The sequence below is a fragment of the Ammospiza nelsoni genome, chromosome 4 (assembly GCF_027579445.1).
Source record: "Ammospiza nelsoni isolate bAmmNel1 chromosome 4, bAmmNel1.pri, whole genome shotgun sequence".
Lineage (NCBI taxonomy): Eukaryota > Metazoa > Chordata > Aves > Passeriformes > Passerellidae > Ammospiza > Ammospiza nelsoni.
Window position 1 is genome coordinate 44,407,539 of NC_080636.1, and position 20,867 is coordinate 44,428,405.

The following is a 20,867-nucleotide window of genomic DNA, read 5'->3' on the forward strand; positions in this document are numbered from 1 at the left end:
AGCTATAATTTGTTTTGTAATATAAATTAATTCAGAGGATTTGTTCTCATCGATTTTTGTCATGTACAAAATAGTATTTACATTGATAAGAATGGTGAAATATGCTACAATAAATTTTCAAACTCTAGGACCAGCCTATTTAGCAAAATATTTTCATGTCTTCACAGAACTTATTTTCCACTAAAAAGCAGAGGCATAAATGGGTGTTTAGGGGCAGATGCTTCCTAAAAATATTCAGTAGCAAGAGAAACCACTCCAACATAGTCACAGAAATGAACTCTCAGACAGAGGCAGCATCTTTGTGAATGTTCTCTTGTCTTTCAGGTCCCAAATGCCTCCCTTTCTCCTTATTCCCCACATGGAAATTTGATTTTGCTTGAGTACAACTGGCATTATTATTTATATTTTAATTCATTCCTGTTTGGTCCAATATTTGCTGTCTCCTTAAGTAATTCTGTTGGTATGCTGTCCATTTTCATTTTTATGGCCTTAGCATCCTGAAGACTTTTCTTCATAAGCTATCAAAATGCTACATATACTGAGGAAAAAGGTTAACATCTTTACTTTTGTTCCTCTGCTCATCTTAGTTGTCTTTGCCTGTTTAATACAAAAAAATTATGTGAAAAAATGATGAAGTAAAAAAATGGTAAGGCCTGCCTGTGGCTTCCAAATGGACAAAGCCTTGGTAAGTCCTCTCCTTCTCTCTCTCTCTCTCTGTCCTTTAAATCACTGAATTTATGGGTAGACAGGAGAGCTGACATTTCTAAGGGAAAAACTGTGAGGAGAAATTGTCCTCACAGACATTTGTGGCGCATGGGTGAAAACTGAATTTCTCCCTATGCTTTCTTGTAAAAGAGGGTGCTGGTGAGGGGCAGAAGAAAATGAATTTTAGGCCAGGGCTTGACAAGTGTGCAGGATTCTGGTGAATTTGGTTGGAGCAAGCTGTGTGTTAGCAACAAAAGGCAATTTTCTCTCTGTCGTCCTTACAGTTTTTATTTAATCATATTTTGTGCAGCACTTTAGTCTAGGCTTTCTTTACATCATTGCAAAGGTTAATGGCAAAGGAAAGGAAATTAAAATGCAAAAAAATATAGGAACAAATCTCTTAAAGATTAAGTAGAAAATATAGTAGTAACTGTAAGAAAGAGAGGTGGCAAGGGACTATTTTTTGGTGTACAAAAAGCCCCCAAAAACTTTCCATTGCTGCTGTCACACCGTGTTGTGCATGGGAGTGAAGAGTAACAAAAAACCACTCCTTGAAGTGCTCCATTTTAGTTTTCTAATTTTGAAAGCACTTTCTGTTTTTCTGTTGTCATTTCTAAGTAATAACTGCCTACAAGGAACACTTCTCAGCAGTAGATATCACGGCACTTAAAATAGACATTAGTTTTTCCTTTTTATATCGGAGCAACCTGAGAAGCAGGGAAGTGACAATTCTCTCCTAAAGTGACCTGCAGAGTCAGTGCTGGAATCAAGAAGAAAATCAACCACATCAGCTGGAAAACATATAGTTCTATTGAAAAAAAAAACAAAACATGGAGAAATGGGATTGGAAGGCAGAAAACTCTTGTCAGTCTTCCACAGAAAATTAAGGAGGGGGCCACAATTCAGAAAATCAAATACCTTTAGAAGGTCTGGACAGGAACCACCTCTTCTTCTGGAATTTGTAAAGCATCCAGCTCAGCAGTCTTGTTCCACCCACACAATCCTTTGCTGTGATGGGGACATTTGGGGACCCCTTCCAGTGGCATTGTTGTTGACTTCAGTTGTGCTGTTTTGAAGCGTTCAAGTCACTGGCTTACTCATATTTGAAAGTAATTGTGTATTTAATAGAGGAACTTTGTAAAACCCTGAGTGCCATGAAAAATTAAGTAGGTTTTTTAGAGACTGGTGGATGGCTGCCAAAATATTTGGTATTCTCGAAAGTTTTAAATTTTTATTTGATGTGTCTTTGGTGGATGATAGGCAGTAGTAATGCTTGACTCAGATCCAGCAAAACTATAAAATGGGAGTAATTGATTTGCTTCAATAATAATTAAAATGAATGTCTTTGTTAGAGGTTCTTGAATGCTCAGGATGCCTCCTGTTTTGTGATGAGTGAATGGTCCCCAAATATTTTTGTGGCCAAGGATTGTCAATGTAGGAAAGCAGATAGACTTATTAGAGATTTAAACTGGGAAAGGAAGAATCCCTGAGAATTTAGGGATGATGTCTGGGAACTCACCTATCCATGGTATAAAGAGCTAACAGAACATTTGCCATGACAGATGTATGTGATTTAAAACAGAAAAGATAAATATTAATACATCAGCAATGCAAAAATTGTGGGATTTTTGTCACGTCAGATAATGAAATTGATGCCAGAAGCTGAAATAAATGTAAAAGAGCTTAAGACAACATTATAAAAATACAACTAACTGTCTATATAATCTTTAAATTACAATTATAAATAATAAGCAAGGCATAATCAGTTTGACTAGAACTAATAGCAAATGCACAGAGTATGCTGCTGGTGGATAAAATTCAGAAGTAGCCTCAGAGTGGAACTGTTCCAGAAGGGAAGGACAGAAAAAATTTGCTCTGTCTTTCAGTTCTAATGGAGTTTGGTTAAAACTGGAGTATCAGTTAAGTGACTGCCTGCTAATGCATAATTTATGGAGAGTAAAAATCCATGTATTTAATTGAATTCATATTGCAAGGCTCTTGCCACACGACAAATAATTCTTCATAAACCCAATTCAACTTTCTTCTCTTGAAAGTTACTTCTTCCTCTCCTGCCAGAAGAATGGCTGGTGTATCCTGAAGCACATTTTTCAGCCATTCAGGTTGACCTCTCTCCATTTTGGGGTGCAGAATCTGTGGCAGGAAAGGGGGATGGCACTTCTTGGGGGTACACTGAGGAAACAAAGAGAGAAGAGGAGGAAAACCAAAGGCTCAGGACCAGCCATGATGGGGCAATTTTGGAACAGTCTCGTGCTAGCTTGAGCCACTGTCTTTTCATGATACAATATCTTCAGCTGAAGGAAAAAGAAAGAAATTTTAGAAAGGCTCCCTTTGGGGTTTTTAGACCAGCTCAGCCTTTGGTTGCTTCTTTAGGATGGCAGTGGGACAAAGAGAAGCCAGTCCCTGGAATGAAGGATCTGAGCTAAGCAGTCTCAATTGAATGAGCTGGAGTGAGATAAATCCTTGCATATCCCATGATTTCCTTCTGCTGAGAAACTGTTGAGGGTTGCCTATAACTCAGCAAGATTGCATCTTTGTTCTGGGTGAAAAGAGCATCTGCAACATCGATATATTATGTGCTGTAGTTAGGTAAGCATATTAATGATTCTATATTTTTTTAAATTATCATTATCTTCTAGTCTGGTGTTAGGTCTGCAAAGAAAAAATGGGTAACAGTTTATCATCTATGTGATTTTTCCTCTTCAGTTCCCTTTTAATTCCCCCACACTTCTTTGAGGGTATTTAATTTTTTTATTTATTTTATTTTTAATTTTATTTATTTATTTTATGTATTTAATCTTAGAGCCAATAAAAACTTCTTTTAATGTTGAATTTTTTCCAGTAATTTAAGAATTGACTTTAAGTAGCACCACTTATAGTGAAGGAGAATATATAAAGCATTTCATGAAAAAATTCCCAGTGGGTCCATGAGCAAGTTCCTTGTTTACTTTTTGTCCTGAATTGAAGTCTCTAAAAAATGTGAAATCAGTCTACTGTACCTAAGCAGGTAAGGAAGCACATTTCATTCCCTTCTATATAATTTACAGATGTGCAGATTTGAAAACCTGAAAACACCTAGACTATAAGACACAGGCCACTAAAATTTCACAAAGTTGTACTCAGGTGGAAGGGTATACATTGAGATATAAAGCCATCAAATAATGTGAAATTCCCTGGTAACTTGGTCCTTACTGATTAGTTATTCATTAATCTATTTCAGGGCTGAAGTTTTTTCATTTTACTTAGCAGCAACTAAGCCTTGCAATATTTAAAAAACACTTTAAAATGTGTCAATATGCTTTACCTTGGAATATGTATTACACTTCTGGCAGCTTTTTGTATGGAAAGATTTAACTCCTGAGTTGGTGGATTTTATTATCTTTGTGACAAATTTTGACAAGTGGATTGTTCTCAAATGGGCTGGCCTACATTTTTTCAGAGTAAAAATTACACCAGCATGTTTTGAATGTGCACACAAATCTCTCCCTTACTTTTCAATCTAGAACCATGAACCAGCAACATGTGCTGTTGCCATCAGGCATTTGGCTATTGCCCACTGAAGGTGAAAGCTAGTGTATGTTTGTTTTGTTACAGATATCAAATCCTTGAAAACCCAGAAAAAGATAAGGGTAATTTTGAATTGGTAATAGAAACTTGCTGTTCCTAGAAATTTATCCATACACACCACACCAGACCTTTAAATTAATAATTGTATTAAAGGTTCAGAAATGTTGTGAGCTTCATATGCCATCGCTCTTTTCCCCTTACCTCTTTTTCAAGACAAACATTAAGTTCGATACACACAAGTCTACAAAAAAGCTCTTTGGAGAAACCCATCTTTTTATTTAGAGGAAAGTCACAGCTATTATGCATTCCAAGTTCAGTTCCAAAAGGAACATTACTGTTCCCAGCACTAGGCAGCATCAGCACACTCAAGACATGTTTTAAGAAGGATAACTTCCTATTTTCAATTGCACCAGAAGATGGCAATAGTAATTTTTAATAATCAATAGCAATAATAATTTCACCAAAGTCAGTGAGAGTTCATGAGGAAAGGAGCTTGCAAGATGGTTTCATACTCTTTGGGTTAACTTGCATCTCTACTTTCCAACTTCAATCAAAATTTGAGATGCAGAGAGTTAAGAATGTGGGTTTAAAAATAAGTATTCAAGACAATTTGTATTTATTCTGTTTTTAAAAGTACAGTGAAATAGAATATTTGTAAACTGGAGTACTTAAATCAGCATTAGCTTCAGAATACTCTGCTTCCATCACTGGTATGTCATCTTGCTAGAAGGTGAGGGTAACAAAGCTTATTGTTATAGATCCCTTGGGGCTGAATAGAGGAAAATAACACAGGTTGACCTGTGTTTATACATATATGTAGGGTTAATTTTGGAACAGTTTGATTGCAGTGGAAAGCAGATATTCAGCCATCTTGGTTGTTAGCTATAGAAATAAAAAAAAAATTAAAAGTATAGAGATATTACTTAGGAAAGTACATAAGGGAAAGAAAAAGAAAAGCAGAAAGATGTCACCACCCATGGATATATAAGGACTTAAAGAAAGCAGCTAACTTCTCAAAACACTGTCAAAGAAGGAACTTCCCATAAAACAGGAATTTGATATAAGCACAGACAGCGCAGCAGGAAGAAGATAATTCCAGGCTTAACAGAGGTGGAGGTTCAGTTAGCATCTGGACAAATGTTCCCATGGCAAACTGTGGGAAAGGAAGCAAGTGCTTATGCACATACCTTCTCAAGTTATGAGAGTGGCATCCATGCCCCAGGAAACTGGAGCTTGGACTCCATAAGGTGATACCCCATGAATACAACTCCAGGACCCCCACCACTGAGAAGGCCAGAGTAAAAAAGGACCAGTGGGATGCCATAGGGATCCACATGAGGGGAATTTCTTTCGGTATCTCTTCTGCCTTAGGTTAGAAATGTGGGATGTGGCTGGGGGTGTGTGTTCTATTGCCATCTGTTAGAGGTGGGGCAGTTACCTTCTGTTAATTGGGGCCACCTGTAAAAACCAGGTGGGGCAGTGTGCTTTCTCTCTTCCACAACCAATCCTCCCTCTGGGCAATATCTGCTGTTCATGGGCCATTGAGTGTCACTGCATGGCTGATAAAATTGCATCATCCATTGGGAGATGCTCCACCCAGGGGGAGGAGCCAAGCATTCCTACTGGGATATCATCTGAGATTTGGAACACCGCAGGCAGCCTTTTTCCACTGGATTCCCAGAGGAGCAGCTTTCTTCTCCACTGGATTCCCAGAGGAAGACCAGGCCCATTTCCACCACCACTGGATCTTCAGAGGAAAACTCCACCCTTCTACAGGATCCCTGCTCCAGCAGAACCACCCCTGTCACTGCAGGAGGGCTGCAGCCACCATTTAATGGGACTGCTGCCAACACCCTGACCCACAGCGTGTCAGGCCATATTCTGGCTCTATCAGTGGGGGTTTTTTGTACTATTGCATTTGTATTTTTAACTTTCCTATTATTATTGGAAAATTATTCCTATTCCCATATCTTTGCCTGAGAGCCCCTGAATTTCAAAATTATAGTGCCAAGTTCAATGGGTTAATGCACATTCAGGTTCAGGCGGGAATGCCCAGATACCTCCCCTTGTGACGGTGTTCACAGGGGTCTTAGGATGAGGGAAGAGACGAGGATCTGACTCCATGTTTCACAAGGCTTGATTTATTATTTTATGATGTATATTACATTAAGACTATACTAAAAGAATAGAAGAAAGGATTTCATCAGCAGGCTGGCTAAGAATAGAATAGCAAAGAATGATAACAAAGGTTTGTAGCTCGGTTCTCTGTCTGAGCCAGCTGGGCTGTGATTGGCCATTAATTACAAACATCCAACATGGGCCAGTCACAGATGCACCTGTTGCATTCCACAGCAGCAGATAATCAATGTTTGCATTTTGTTCCTGAGGCCTCCCAGCTTCTCAGGAAGAAAAATCCTAAAGAAAAGATTTTTCATAAAAGATGTCTGCGACATCCCCTGGCAGGGAAGGTGTTTTGCACTGTCTTTTGCAGCACTGTGGATTATGTGCAGTCCTCTGGTGGAAGGCCTCAGAAATGAGTCTGGGGGTGCTTCAGGAGTCTATGATGGTTTGTGACCCCTTCTGAGACATGATTGCTGTTTCTCACATCAGTGTGATTGAGCCAGTTATTCCCCATCAGAAGGGATGAAAACCCTCAGACCTATGTATGAATGACCTGATACCTCTCCTGGAGGGAAATTTTCCACATGAGCCAGTTGTGTAAGGGAGGATATTGGCATGGTAAAAAGCAGCATCCCAGCACCTCAGGAGATGTTTCTTATTGTCCTTCTCCCTTATCTGGCTCAAAACCCAGTTTGTTGCTAAACAAAGGTTGGTTTGTCATGGTCACCACACATCAAAAAACTCCTCCTCCCCTTTGGTTGGTGGTGCAAACCTGGCCTCAGCAAGGCACCCAGAGGATTTTGCAAATGGCTGATTGTTTTGAGTCTTTAACCTTCAACATTTCAGTCTCTCACACAACTGTGTCTCTTGGCTTTTATTTTATTCATCCTATTTTTCAGGAAAGTCATAGAAGCAAAGTCTACTTCAAGACAAATGCAAAAATCCACCTTAATTACTGCAGATACTAGAATATGCAGAACCACAGCAAATTTCAAGCATTTATTAGTCCGTGTAAGAGCATGTGAAAGATCATCTTGACATTTCAAAATTGGTTCATAAATTCTACTGCACATGTGATTTCTGACTGAGCCCTCGCTAGTTCTTAGTTTACTCTGCTATGTGCTGTAGTGACTTCCAGTCCTGATACACAAATATGAGGTAACAGCACAAGTGGTTCCTCTACTTCCCTAAGGTGCAATTACTGTGATTACTGTTGGCTTGCTCAACAGCAACATCACTAAAATCTTTGGTTTTGCTGATAATTTCTTAGTCTGGCATCCTTAGCAATCCTAAAGTGCTGAGCATGCCTTCTAATATATAAATATATATGTATTTATATAAAACATATAAGTGTTAATTTAATCAAAACCATAGCTCAGGGTGTCTTTCAACATTAAAAAAAAAAATTGCTGGGAAGCAATATTGGGTTAAAATATTTCATCCCCACACATTACTCATGTAGAAAACGATCTGTACTGCTTAATGTTCTAAAGCCCAGATCATATCATTAGAAATGAGATTTTTGTTTCTGCAGGCTCCTACCTCTGTCTGCACCAGGGCAGCTCATGCTGAGCCCCATCACTGTTGTTCTGATGTCTCTTTACAGCCCTGTTGACCCCTCAAGTCCAAGGAGACATTTCAGCTGGTGAATTAAGGCACCAATCTGCATTGAGGCACCAATCTCCATTCTCCAGATTTATTTTCTGTCATGGAGGCGTCAGTAATGAAAAAATGGTTTGTGCACTATATCTCAGGCAGGTGCAGGTGGGTTTGCCTGTGCTAAAAGCTGATTTGTGTCATGTGAGCACAGCCAAGGGCACAGTAAACCCATGCTACCAAGAAAAGCAGAGGCAGAGCACAGATGCCTGAATTTGGTGCCTTATGAAGTTTATGGTCAGTGGACAATGTGTCTGGGACCTCTCCACATCTGCCCAGATGTGTGCTTGCACCAACACTGTCCTTCAGGTAGGCAGAGCTGTGGGTAGGGCACAGGGTCATTTGATAGAAAAACCCAGACAACAGGCTGACTGAAATCAGCCATGAATTTTAAATTTTAATTGAAATTGCTTACAGATGTTTTAGGGTAGACTTTTTCTCAATTATTTAACTAATGCTATAAGAGCATGCCACTGAGAAGAACCACTTTGATCCGGGCTGTGTACAAATAGCCAGCTTCTGTGCATCAACACTTCCCTAAGCATGCCTGTAAATTAGACATTCAAATATTTAAGATCACAGCAGACTGTAAAATAAAGATGTTTTAGAATGTACTGCATATTTCCACGGGGACTTGGCATAATCAAAATGAAAGTGCTGGCCCAACAATTTGACTGAAGAGCTGGGAAGGGAGAGAGAAAGAGAGTAGAGGTATTGGTGTCAGCAGGGGGTTCATAATCTGAATAAACTTTCAAATGGAAACAGTATGGAAAAGCTCTGTACCTTAAGGGCAGAAAAGCTTTATTGTATCAAGTAGTTTATTTGGTTTGTTATGGCTCTCTCTGCAGAACAAAATTACCAGTGTCTGCTGGCTAAATGGAAAACACTTGGATCATAAAAATATCAAATGAATCTCTTTGGCAACCACTAAAAATCTACACACGTTTATGTAACTGTTATTTTTCTTCCTGTTATATACTGTCTGGAAATATAGCCTGAAGCTTCCTTAGATCTCTTGGAAAGAGCTAGCATGCAGATCCTTGCTGCAAAAATACATTGCTTAGTACAGGTTAATGTTTATTAAGCTCTTTGAAGGTTTTTATTCACTCCTTCATAATTTTTTTTGTATTAGAAGAGCTCCACTTATTCATAGCAAACACAGATGTTGACAGAAAGGCCCTAACATCTGCTTTCCAGTGGCCATCAAGCTTTTGTGAATTAGTAAATATGGAACAGATTGTGAATTTGTTTTGAATGCTTTAAAGTGGGAGTATTTAATACCTGCCTCAGAGCTTTTGGGTCCCAGAGAAAAAGTGAGCTGCTGATGAATTTCTGGTTTTTTAGGAGGCTTAAAAAGCAGCACAAGGCAGCCTGCAAATGTTGGATTTCCCAGCTTCTTAAAACAAACCTTTGTATAGTTTCTATATAAAGGAAAAAGCCAAATAAAGATAATATTTTCTGCTAACAGAGTCAGAGGAGGCCTTTTCTACAAGGTGATAAATGTATATCTTTTCTGCATAGGTCATGTATCCCCAGAAGAAATCAAATCTTTACTGCAATTTGTCTTTAATCTTTTTTTGTTTAGTACTATTGTTTTCCAACAGAAACAAAACTGTTATGTGACTTACAGATATGATCTCTCTTTTTGTCTAGACAAAATAATAAGCCAAACACAGCAGAATCATGTTAGACACCCACTGATTTTATTAAGGTCAGTGACAATATGGCTCTAAATTTAAGAGAAACTAGTTTGTGGGGTTTTTTTTCTCCACAGACTTGTTTCAATTGACTTAAAAGCTCCAAATGATTAATATATCTACTAAAAATAATTTTCTGGTTTATATCTATTACCAGATTTTCTAGCCACTTGGAGTCCCTTCCATAGAAGTTATTTCAGTGGTTGCAAGTAATCTTGTTTTTTTATCTGATGCTCTTTCTATTACCCTTGGCTTTTCCACAAGAAGTTACTCTTTCACTAAATGAATTTGCTAAGATCTGTAAATTTTATATTTAGAAATTATGTGCTAGAAAGATCTAGACTGATGGGACATCTACATGAATTTTAGGATGTGGAAGATATTTAACCTTAGAGAAGAATGAAGATAGGAGAGTCGGACTTTGAAGTGATTTGAAATCCCAGCTCTTCACCAAGATGTCCACTGGTGCTCACACAACTTTTCACTTAGGAAAGTTGCTTGCAAGTTCTGAAACAGTACTTTTGATCAAGTGACAGCATCTCAGCACTCATGTCTTTCTGCAGTTATTGTGTGTTGTCCAGTTCTTCTGCACACTGGTATCACTTTTCCCAAATAACCACTTATTTTTGATCTCCAAGATGGCTCATTTTGCTATGAGGCTTAGAACAAAATTTCCCGTTAGTGTTGATCAAGAAGATGATGGTTGAGAAGCCAGGTAGCACCTGGCCTCACATACCCTAATAACCTTACAATAACCCATCAAATTTATGAGGATTCTCTGATGCTTTTGCCATTTTGATTAGAAAACTTTATGAGGAGTATGCATTTCAATTTTTAGTTTGGGAGTGCAGTTGGAGAGGGGTTCTGGGAGGATGAGTGAGCTGGAGATCAAAAGTGAGTTCTGTCACTGCAAATGGAGCCATGTGCTGCATCTGAAAGGCAATCAAACCCGCTCTGTCTGGTGTCCTCTGAAAGACAGAGGATCCCTTCAGAGAGAAAATGCCTTCTCCCTGGCTCTTGCGTGCTTTGTTCTGGCTTTTGTGATCTTCATTCTCTGTGTTCCCTCAAAAAGTATCTCTGTTTCTGTGATTTATAGATCAAAATGAATTCTCTGATGTAGCTGGCTCTTGATCCCTTAACTGCTTTGAAAACTTGAATTAAGGTTTTCGGCTTGTGCAAGAACGTGCCTGGATGCCAATGGAAGCTTTTCAGCATAAGCTTCATTTTCTACCCAACCCAAAGCCCTGGAAGGAGGAAATCAGTCACAGAGTCACCACCAGGATCTGTAAGTAACTCTGAAATTTGGACATACCCAACGATTACAAAAAGAGAGTGCAGGATTATGAAGCCATGTGCCAGTTTAGCTGTGCCTTCATCCAGGAGAAACACATTTCCAGAAAGGTATGGGTGGTGAAAAGCACTTTTGGAAAACACTGCTATTCAAAGTCTAATTTTATTTCACTTCAAGTGGCAGATTTTGCTGGCATTGGAGGAAAAGGTGGATATCATGAGGAGTTTTTCTGCTATCTGACATGAATTTGATCTTTTCTCACTTCTGTGTGTTCATTCACAAGCTAAGGGGTCTTCTGTTTTGAAGAAGATTTAAAGGTTGCTTTAGCTGAAAATAAATGGTATACAGAGGAATGTTACTGGAGCACTGCTGACAGCTAAACCAGCCTGTCTTGTGTCCTCTGCCACAGGTCTAAAAAGAAGAGGATCAATAATGTAATGACTTTCTCTTTGAAGCCTCTGATTCTTTTTTTGCTTTTTATGCAAATTTTACTAACCAAGATTTTGTTTCTCTAATCATCTGTAACAACATTTCTATGTAAAAAGGGGCAAACCCATTTTTTTGGTTGTAACTTATGCAATTGAGGTTCAGTTTCATTAGCAATTAGGTTCAGTTTCATTAGCCTACTTTCAGAAAAAAAAAAGCCTAGTCTTTGGACCTGAATGTAGATATAATATCCAGAGTTATTATTTCACATTTATTATTTATTCAGCGCACAAAAATAAATCCAATACCTTAAACTGCAGTAATATCAGCTTAATTTTCTCTTGGCTCCCTCCCCTTTTTCTATTTGAAAACTAGAAAGGGATAAAGTGGGGCAATTGCATTCTGTAGGAAATTGCCTTGCTGATTCCATATTTACAGCCTTTATTAACCTGACAGGGAAGAGTGGAATAGCCAGCAAATCAAGGACAGGGTTGAAAATGTCAGAGTTGTGGAGCATAACACCAGCATTACCAAAGTACATCAGGTGTTATTAAAAGTTTGATAGTTCCCTCTCATGACAAGTACAGTAATGAGAACAGAAAATACACAAAATTAATTTATTTTTATGCCAAAAATAATAATGAGGTGAGATGATTACATCCAATTTGCAATCTCAAACTTGTCATTTCCCAATGGACTGGACCAGTAATTTTAGTAGCTTAATTAAATCAGAGGTAATAATTCCTCCTCCCTTCCCCCATCTGCTCAGAAGAGGGAAAATTTAATGAAAAGGGAAGAAGATTTCCACAATAAAAAAAATGTCTTTAGATTTGCACTCAAGAAAGGTAGGGACTAAGCAGTTTAATATATATTTTTATGTATGCTCTTGAACACTGAAGTTGTTTCAGAACTTGTGAGTTAATATTTGGAAGAGACCTCAAGAATTGTTTTTACACCTTCCTGAAGGTGAATTGCTTATGCTGCATGGGAAAACTTTATAACTTTATTGTTTCTATAAACACTATATATATATGTGTGTGATTTTCCTTGAAATAATAGTAGAACAGTTTCCCTGTACATAAATATTTCAGGATGTGATCAAATAATACTCTTTAGCCTTAATATCTGGTCATATTGTAAACTTCTTGGTAGAGAATAATTGAAAGGTTAATAAAGTAACTGGCATCCACTTCAAGATCATACTCAACAGCACTACACAAGCCTCCAGTAATTAGTATTTTAATTAGTCACTTAGTTGCACCCATATTTCATTGCATTTCTACCTTGATATGTCCTGTAAAACTGAAGTGTCTATTTTATGTCTCCAATAACCATAAATTACAAATTAGGCCATCTCAGTGCTTAAGGGTTACAAGAGAAGACAATTTAATTCCATCTCATGTTTTTTGAAACCTCTGTGAGGTTTAAAACTTTGTTCTGTTAGCATCATCTTCATTTGATTGTTGTTCATCAATTTAATAATTTTTTTTTTATTAAGATCTTCCAATCAACATCAGCTTCTGAGTATAAAACCTAATTTGCAAGGTCTCTTAGGTTTTCTGTTAGCCATTTGGATATCCTAATTATTAGATAGATATTTATATCTGATGGCTTTTTTTTCTCTTACATTCAACTCCTCTTAGAAGATGGACACAGGGTTAATGGAAACAACATTAAAGGATTAAAGTGCTTGGTCATGCTGCCTAAGTAGTAGGTGGCAAAAAGTGCTTTAACTAATATTATATCATCATCTACTGTGGATACTTGTAATGAGAATAGAAATCTAATGAGAATCCTTACCAAATTGTTTCAGTGCCCGTAGATACATCGTAAAAATCTGGAGGAAAATATATAGACTTATTTCTAAGAAAATGTGTAAATTACATTCAGGCTGATTGAGCAGTAAATAATTATGAAGATAGCTTATATATATGTATATAAATGTCTAATTTGTTTTTTTTTTTTTTTTTTTTTTTTGTTTTTTTTTGTTTTTTTTTGTTTTTTTGTTTTTTTTTATGGCCAAATGCAAGTTTGCAAGATTGAGAACTAAGAATTTTGGGCAGTCCCTTCAAGCCATGAGATGATATCCTGGGAATACCGCTTGGAGAAGGAACTGTGGTCACAACCAGGTGAGAGTCAGCAGTGTCCAAGCTGCCAGAGGTGTGTGTTGCATCTCTGGGAAGATATCTGAGCTCTGAGTGGAGAATATAGACTAAGAATAAAACTTCTGCAAAAAACATTGAGGGTCTTTCCAGCCAAGATCATTAGACCATCAATAGTTGCATCATTGGATGCAGCTGCCAAAGGCACCCGGATGAACAGAGACAAATCAGATCCCTGAGAGTTTCCAGCTGGTGCTCAAGGTAGTAGTAATAATAATGAGTAATAATAATAATAATAGTGATTAATAATAACAATCAAGTAACTTGGTGTTGCTGGCTTTGTGAATACCTAATTAACAACACAGGTTGTGAGGCTACACCAGGACTTAAATGAAAAAATAAGCTTCCACTTACCCATTAACCTTCTATTTTCCTGGAATAAGTTGTTTCTATATTATAAGTAAATTTTGTATCAGTATTTTTATTATGACAGGGATGAATGGGAGAGGGAGGTGAAGTCTGCTCTAAGCAGATGGTTGTCAAAAACTGCACATAGAAATAGAGAATACAAAACGAAATAAGAGGAGATGTTCCCCCATTTTGTAGTTATTTCACAAATAGTGAGTAAAAGTTACATTATAGAACAAGGAAAATGGTAAAAACTCAGTAATGCCAGAAATGAAAAAGAAAACCAGCAAAGTTGCTGAGAAATAATTTGTAAATTAAGTTGTGTGGTTACCCTAAGACCTTTAATAGTCAATGTTGATTGGACTGAAAACAACAAAAACAATCAAAATAATAAGAAGCATATTTGTTGATTGATAATCTCATACTTGAGATATTGAAAGGAAAATTATTTTTTTTACCAAAAAAACCCAATGTCCTTGCTTCTGAGAAATCAAGTGTCTGCCATGGATGCAAAGGAAACTAATGAAAAGATAAGGAAACTTATCAGATAAGCTGCTCTCATCTGATTGCATTTGATTGTGGGTGAAAATCTAAATGCTCACTTGGTCATTTCTTTCCAGTTAGAGAATTCTTGTTAGTCTACTCCCTGGAAAATAATAGATTGGAACAGTGTTTTCATATTGATTTAAAGGAATTTCTGCATAAGAGACATGGACTATTTGTTTTGTAATGAAAATGTGCACAGGTTCAACAGGAAATTGATCTACTGGGCAGGTATGTATCTAGCAGTCTTTTAAAAACAGAGTTTGACTGCTTTGAAATCTTCATCTGTACAAAGGTGCCTGTATTTTGTTTCACAGATGAAACATGGGAGAGCAATTCCTCAATGGGAGTTTTTACAGGCTTTTGGTGAAACTGCAGAATCTGTTTGCTTGTTTAGGTTATGGGGTTACTTAACCTCAAACTTTAGAGCTTCTGTCAGAATTTATTGAACTGACAGAATAAAGAGGGGCTGCAACATGAATCCACTTAAGTACCTTTGAACTGTATTAAATTGAGGGTCTTCACTAACTTTGATCATACATATATTTATAATATATAGTAATATTGAGGTTTTTATATAGTCTGTAAAGAATAGACAAAATGTTGTGCTATAGTAACATTGATAATTGCAATGTATGAAAACTCTACAAAATCAAAGGAAAATGAGGGTGTTTTTTTTTTTTTCTCTTGGTTAATTTTTATTTGAATTTAATTTTGAAGGGTAGCATTTCCTCATTCCTTCTGGAAAAAAATGCTTTAAATCCAAAGTCTGCTTCCAACTAGTACTTCAATTACTGATGCTTCTTATGCAAGAAGTAGAGAGGCATCACTTTTGTACAAAAAGGCATTGCTGTTCTAAACTCAAAGGTTAATTTGAGTGCTGAAAATGTGTACAGTACTTTGGCAGTTTAACAGGTACTTTGAGCCCTTGTAAATTGGTTTATACTAGCAAGGATAAAAATTACAAGGGTTACTAATCTTCATGCTGAAATCATTAAGCTAATTACCACCAACTGTTTTATTATCCAAGCATATTAAGGGAAATGTAGCTGCATCCTGGAGCAATGAGTAAAACCTGAGTAGGTATGTACCAGCCTGTGCTTTAATTGGCGTGCTGAAAAATGCAGACTGAAGCTTGTGCATGTGCCTGACACAACTTTCCCACTGGAAAACTTAGAAACTATATATATATATCAAGTGGAATATGATCTCTGCAAGCAGGTCCATTATTTCTCGCAACATAACCACATCAGAGCTCCTTTTCTGGTATTTTTTACTAATTATTGTGCTCCCTCTCATTTGGCTTACATCTCTTCCACGCATCAGATAAGGCTATTATGTGTTATTATTTTTTCAAGTCAAAACTCCACACTTGCAAAATCTATTTGTAACACCGTAATTTGAGTCTTCCAAAGGAAATGAACAAATCTTGGATGAGTCTCTTTTTTAATTAACATTGCGAGTAGGGTTTTGATTTCCTTCCTTTTGTGTTTAACACACAAAATATTTCCCATTCTCCCAAAATGGGAAAGTGCAAATGCTTCCAAGAAGTCTTCCTAAGCTGTTTTAAAATTCTGAAAATGTTCAAAAATTATTCTGAAAGAATGAGTATGCTGTGCTACACTTTACACCAAATATATGCCACTACCTTTCGCAGCAGAGTTTGGCAAAATAGGTTCACAACCACATAAAAATAATTTCTTGACTTTTTTCTTTTATAATTAATAACACACAGGGGGAAAAAAAGCAACCTGAATTTCCCAAAACATTTTTTAAAGCAACAAGAAAGCCTTTAGTGAATTAAAAGTAACCATTTGTTTCAGTAACAGGATAAAAGTTGTTAATAAGTAACATTAATTTTCAGTTGTTGTATTATTTAAGTATTTTTATATTGAAAGCCAGGTGGTGATAGGAAGCTTGTCAGGTAAACTTTAGCAATAAAACCAGACTAGGCAAAGTGAGCATCATGAGGAAAAAAATCAGGCTTAACATGTAGCCTTGAATGTATCTAAATATTTCCTTTTGGGTGTTGGGCCCTTGTAATCAGGACAAATACTCTGCATAGAAGGGGATTAGAGGAAGGAATTAGAGGAGAATAGTGAAAAAAACAAATAATAACAAAGAAAACTTTAAACAGTTTAGAATAATTGGAAAAGGGATGATTTTACTTTTCTGTTCATGTTTCCTGCTTACAGAGAAGTGCTTTCCAAAGCAGAAGGATGGATTGCATGGAAGAGCAGCAGATTTGTTTTAACAGCCCAGCACATCTCCTTTCAGCCCCACACCTCAGATGCTCTCAGCTCCCCAGGGATGAATCACAAAAATGAAAGGCAAATAATCTCTGGGAAAACAATGAACTAAATCAGTACAAATAAAAGATATAATTCCAGGAAGTTTTTTGTTGGTTTGGGTGAGTCAAACTTGTACACAAGACTCAAATTTCTTCTTTTCAGAGCATGCCCTCAGGTGGCTACCACAGTGATTTCTTCCCAGGGTGTTGTGCTGTTGTTTTACAACATCTGGAAAAAGAAGGCATGCACCAATACAATACTCTTATAACGCAGATGTTCTCAACATTATTGTATCATAACCATTGTGCATACACCAATACATAATTCTTATAATGCAGATGTTTTCAACATTATTGTATCATAACCAGACTGTTAAATTTTTCCCTCTCCTTTCTCCCATACATTTCCTCTGTATGTCAGAGGAAATCTTTTCCATGGGAAGCCCCACAATTGTATTAAAGGCTCTCTCAGCCCATGAAGCTGTCAAACCCTGGATGATTATGCCAAAAAATCTTCTGTACACACTGTCATACCCTTAACTGGTGTAAATTGACTTAGCCTCATTGACTTTAATGGCACTATATTTGCAAAACACTTATGTCAACTCTGAATCTGAACCACTGTATTAAACCCATTACAATGTGAGATAACTACCCAGGGACTATATTTACACTTTAGATGTTCCTGTGTAAATACATAGGGAAAACATTTCCAGGAAGCTCTACATTTAACCATTAAATGACATTCAATTACTCTGTATTTCATTAAAATTACCTTTTCAAAGAATTAATGAGAGGAAAATAAACAGCCCTTAGAGCTCATATTTGTGATGGGTCTGCCACAGATTCACAGAGGGTCCCTTGAGGTCCTGCCTCATTGAAAATATTTTTTTTTTTTTACCTTAGTGAACAGAGTTCAGGCTTTTAGTCTCACAAAGATAAAAAACCACTATGGCCTTACAGATGTATAATATTATGGAGCTCAAACACATAGTAAAAACAACAATTCCCTGGAGTTTTGCAGAGGACCAGGGAAAACAAAGGTTCGTTTTTTTGGATGTGACACCTTTCTTGTTTTTGTTTCAGCTTTTCCATTGTAAGGGATGTGTACAAGCCTGGTGCATTAGTCTGCTGTTGGGAAGGAATATGTAGCTACAGAAATGTCTGACAGATGGGAAGTGCCCGGGGGATCTGAGGTCAGAGGATAACTGATTGCTCATACATTATCTAGTAAAGTAAATAAATAACTGACATTTCAGTCTCTGAAAAATCAGCGAAAAGCCCACAACTCGACTGTGTTGGACAATATATGGATTCCTCAACACAACTGCTCAGAGATGGTATTAAATGATCTTTCTGTTAGGAAATAAAATATTGAATGCTGCTAAATTTTAACTGTTGCATACAAGTTGGAAACTATGGAAAATACAAGCAGTATAGATTTTTACACAGTAAATAATACATTAAATTTCTGGAAAGAACAATGGTCCTTTTGAATTACAGGACAATGTGGAAATATGGCAATATGGAAGTTTCTTATTTCCTACAGAATGTCTATAAAAATTAGGTAAAAATGCTTCACAGGGAAGCACTCTTTTCAAATGGATAACAAAAGAAAATGTATGCTAGCTAGATGACACTTTCCACTCTTAAAAAACAATTAAAATCTGTACTGCAAGTCATACCAAACATTCCAAGGGCTGGGCCATGACTTGAAGTTTACAAGAGCAGTTCACAATCATAGCTGAAGAATAAACTCTCAACAGAATGTACTTGAATCAAACTGAAAACTCTTTCTGTGCTTTTCTTTCAGTTCTCTTTGGATTTTCCCCTCCCATGACCCTCAAGGAACACAGGTGACAGCACCTGTGTGTTCAAGCACTCTACGTAACATCTGTGAGTGGAGGAGAAGAGGAGAGGGTGGATTTCACACCATTCCTTGAGTAGTGCTTTGTCACCCTTGTCAAAGGGCATTTTGACAAATTTGGTTCATGCTATAAGTTACCAAATGGGATGTAGTTTCAATTTGGTGGCAAAATAAGAAAAATGTGGGTTTTCTGCATGTGATTTCTCTAGTTGCAGGCCTTGCCTTTCCTTCCAAAAGCTGGATGTTAAATCTTTCTTTAGTCATGCTAACACCATTTATTAAACGAGGGTTTGGTGATGCTTGGTAAAGCTCTAATATGTTGTTATGGGGTTTTTCTTTTTCCACTGAACATCCGACAGCCATGATACGTAGGTTTGAGAAAATAACTCAGTTTTTAAGTCAGAATCCCAATTGGGTTTTCATGTATGGATTGTCAAAGGGCATTATAGTATGGGGTGTAGTTTGGAAGCAAAATAAGAAAAATGTGAGTTTTCTGCATGTGAAAGAATAGCTGCTGCTCACTCTACAGTTGCAGGCCTTGCCTTCCTTCAAAAGCTGGCTGCTAAATCTTTCTTTAGTTATGCTAACACCATTTATTAAATGAGGGCTTGGTGATGCTTGGATGTTGTTATGGGGTTTATCTTTTTCCACTGAACATCCAATAGCCATGATATGTAGGTTTGAGGAAATAACTCAGTTTTTAATCAGAATCCCAACTGGGTTTGCATGTATGGAAAGGACACTACCTTCACATGAACCTGTGAGTTTATACTGATGGTTTATCTTACCCTGAGACATCGGTACTGCTGAATTTGTTACTGAGTGTCCTCACAACACCACAAACTAACCAATGTTTGCTTGTTGCAGACAAGGGTCAGAAATCTGTGGCTGTTTTTACCTCACATCTTCTAGGAATTCACTGTGCTGAGACCATGCAACAGCCTGTGTACAATTCAGAGATTAAACATAATCCTCTGCTTTCCACTGCTGCCCAAAAATACTTTGCCCTGGAAACTCCTGCTGGAGTGACTCATCTGTATCAGAGGATACAAGAGTGCTTCTGTCCTGATGCCCGGGGGTTTTTTCTGAAGTGTGTCATATGATTTTTGTCCTTGAAATTCGTGGAAAGAAAAGATTGCTGGCCCAGTTCACATCATGCCAATGTCTAAGCATCCCATTGGCCATGACTCAGAAGCTGACTTTTTTTCTGAAGACAAGCTACTAGTAACTCCAGGTTATCATTATTTATGTAATTCTGGTGGCTTATAGGAAAACTGAGTTACAGTTCAAGTATGCTGCCAACAACTTTCTTTATATAAATACAATACAGGATAATTAGCTGGGTAGTGGCTTACTGTCAATGATATATTTTATGAAAAATCATTTTGACAGGATCTTTTCTCCTGAGAAGCTTCAGCTTCTCCATGTTTTGCTGCTTTGGAATGTCATTTGGAGAATTGCTTACTTAGCATGTGAAATTGTTTTTACTTGATGACCAATGACAGCCACCTGTGTCGAGGCTGTGAGCAGCAACAAGATTTTATTATTCATTCCTTTCCTTTCTTTGCTAGCCCTCTGATGAAATCCTTTCTTCTATTAGTATAGTTTTAATATATAATTTTCTTTTAACATAATATATATCACAAAATGATGAATCAGCCTTCTGAAACATGCAGTCAAGATTCTCATCTCTTCCCTCATCCTGGGAGCCCAGTGAACACCCCCATAGCATACCAGAATTTATGAAGAGCTTACTGTTCTCCATTTAAAAGTGTGGGGCTTTCCCACACAGCACTTACCACAGACAACTTTAAGGAAAAACAATAAAACTGTCACATTCTTCTCCATTATAATTCCACCTGACCATTTCAAAGGAAATACAGGTTTTATGCATGCTGTCAAAGGATTTATGACCTGAAAACCTTCAGGCTATATATTGCGTTGAAAAACTTTTAAGATACTTTCAACTGCATATGTAATTATTAGTGTACAGATATAATTCAGGAAAATACTAATTCCAGATGTAAAAAATGATCATGTAAGAGAGTAGTTCTATCAATGTTAGTGTGACTTTTCATGTAAAAATGTAAAACTGGGTCTTCAGTCTTTCTTGCTCTTTCAAGAGTACATGCGACAAGTTTTTGACAAACATTCTGTAAAAATAAAATGTATTGCT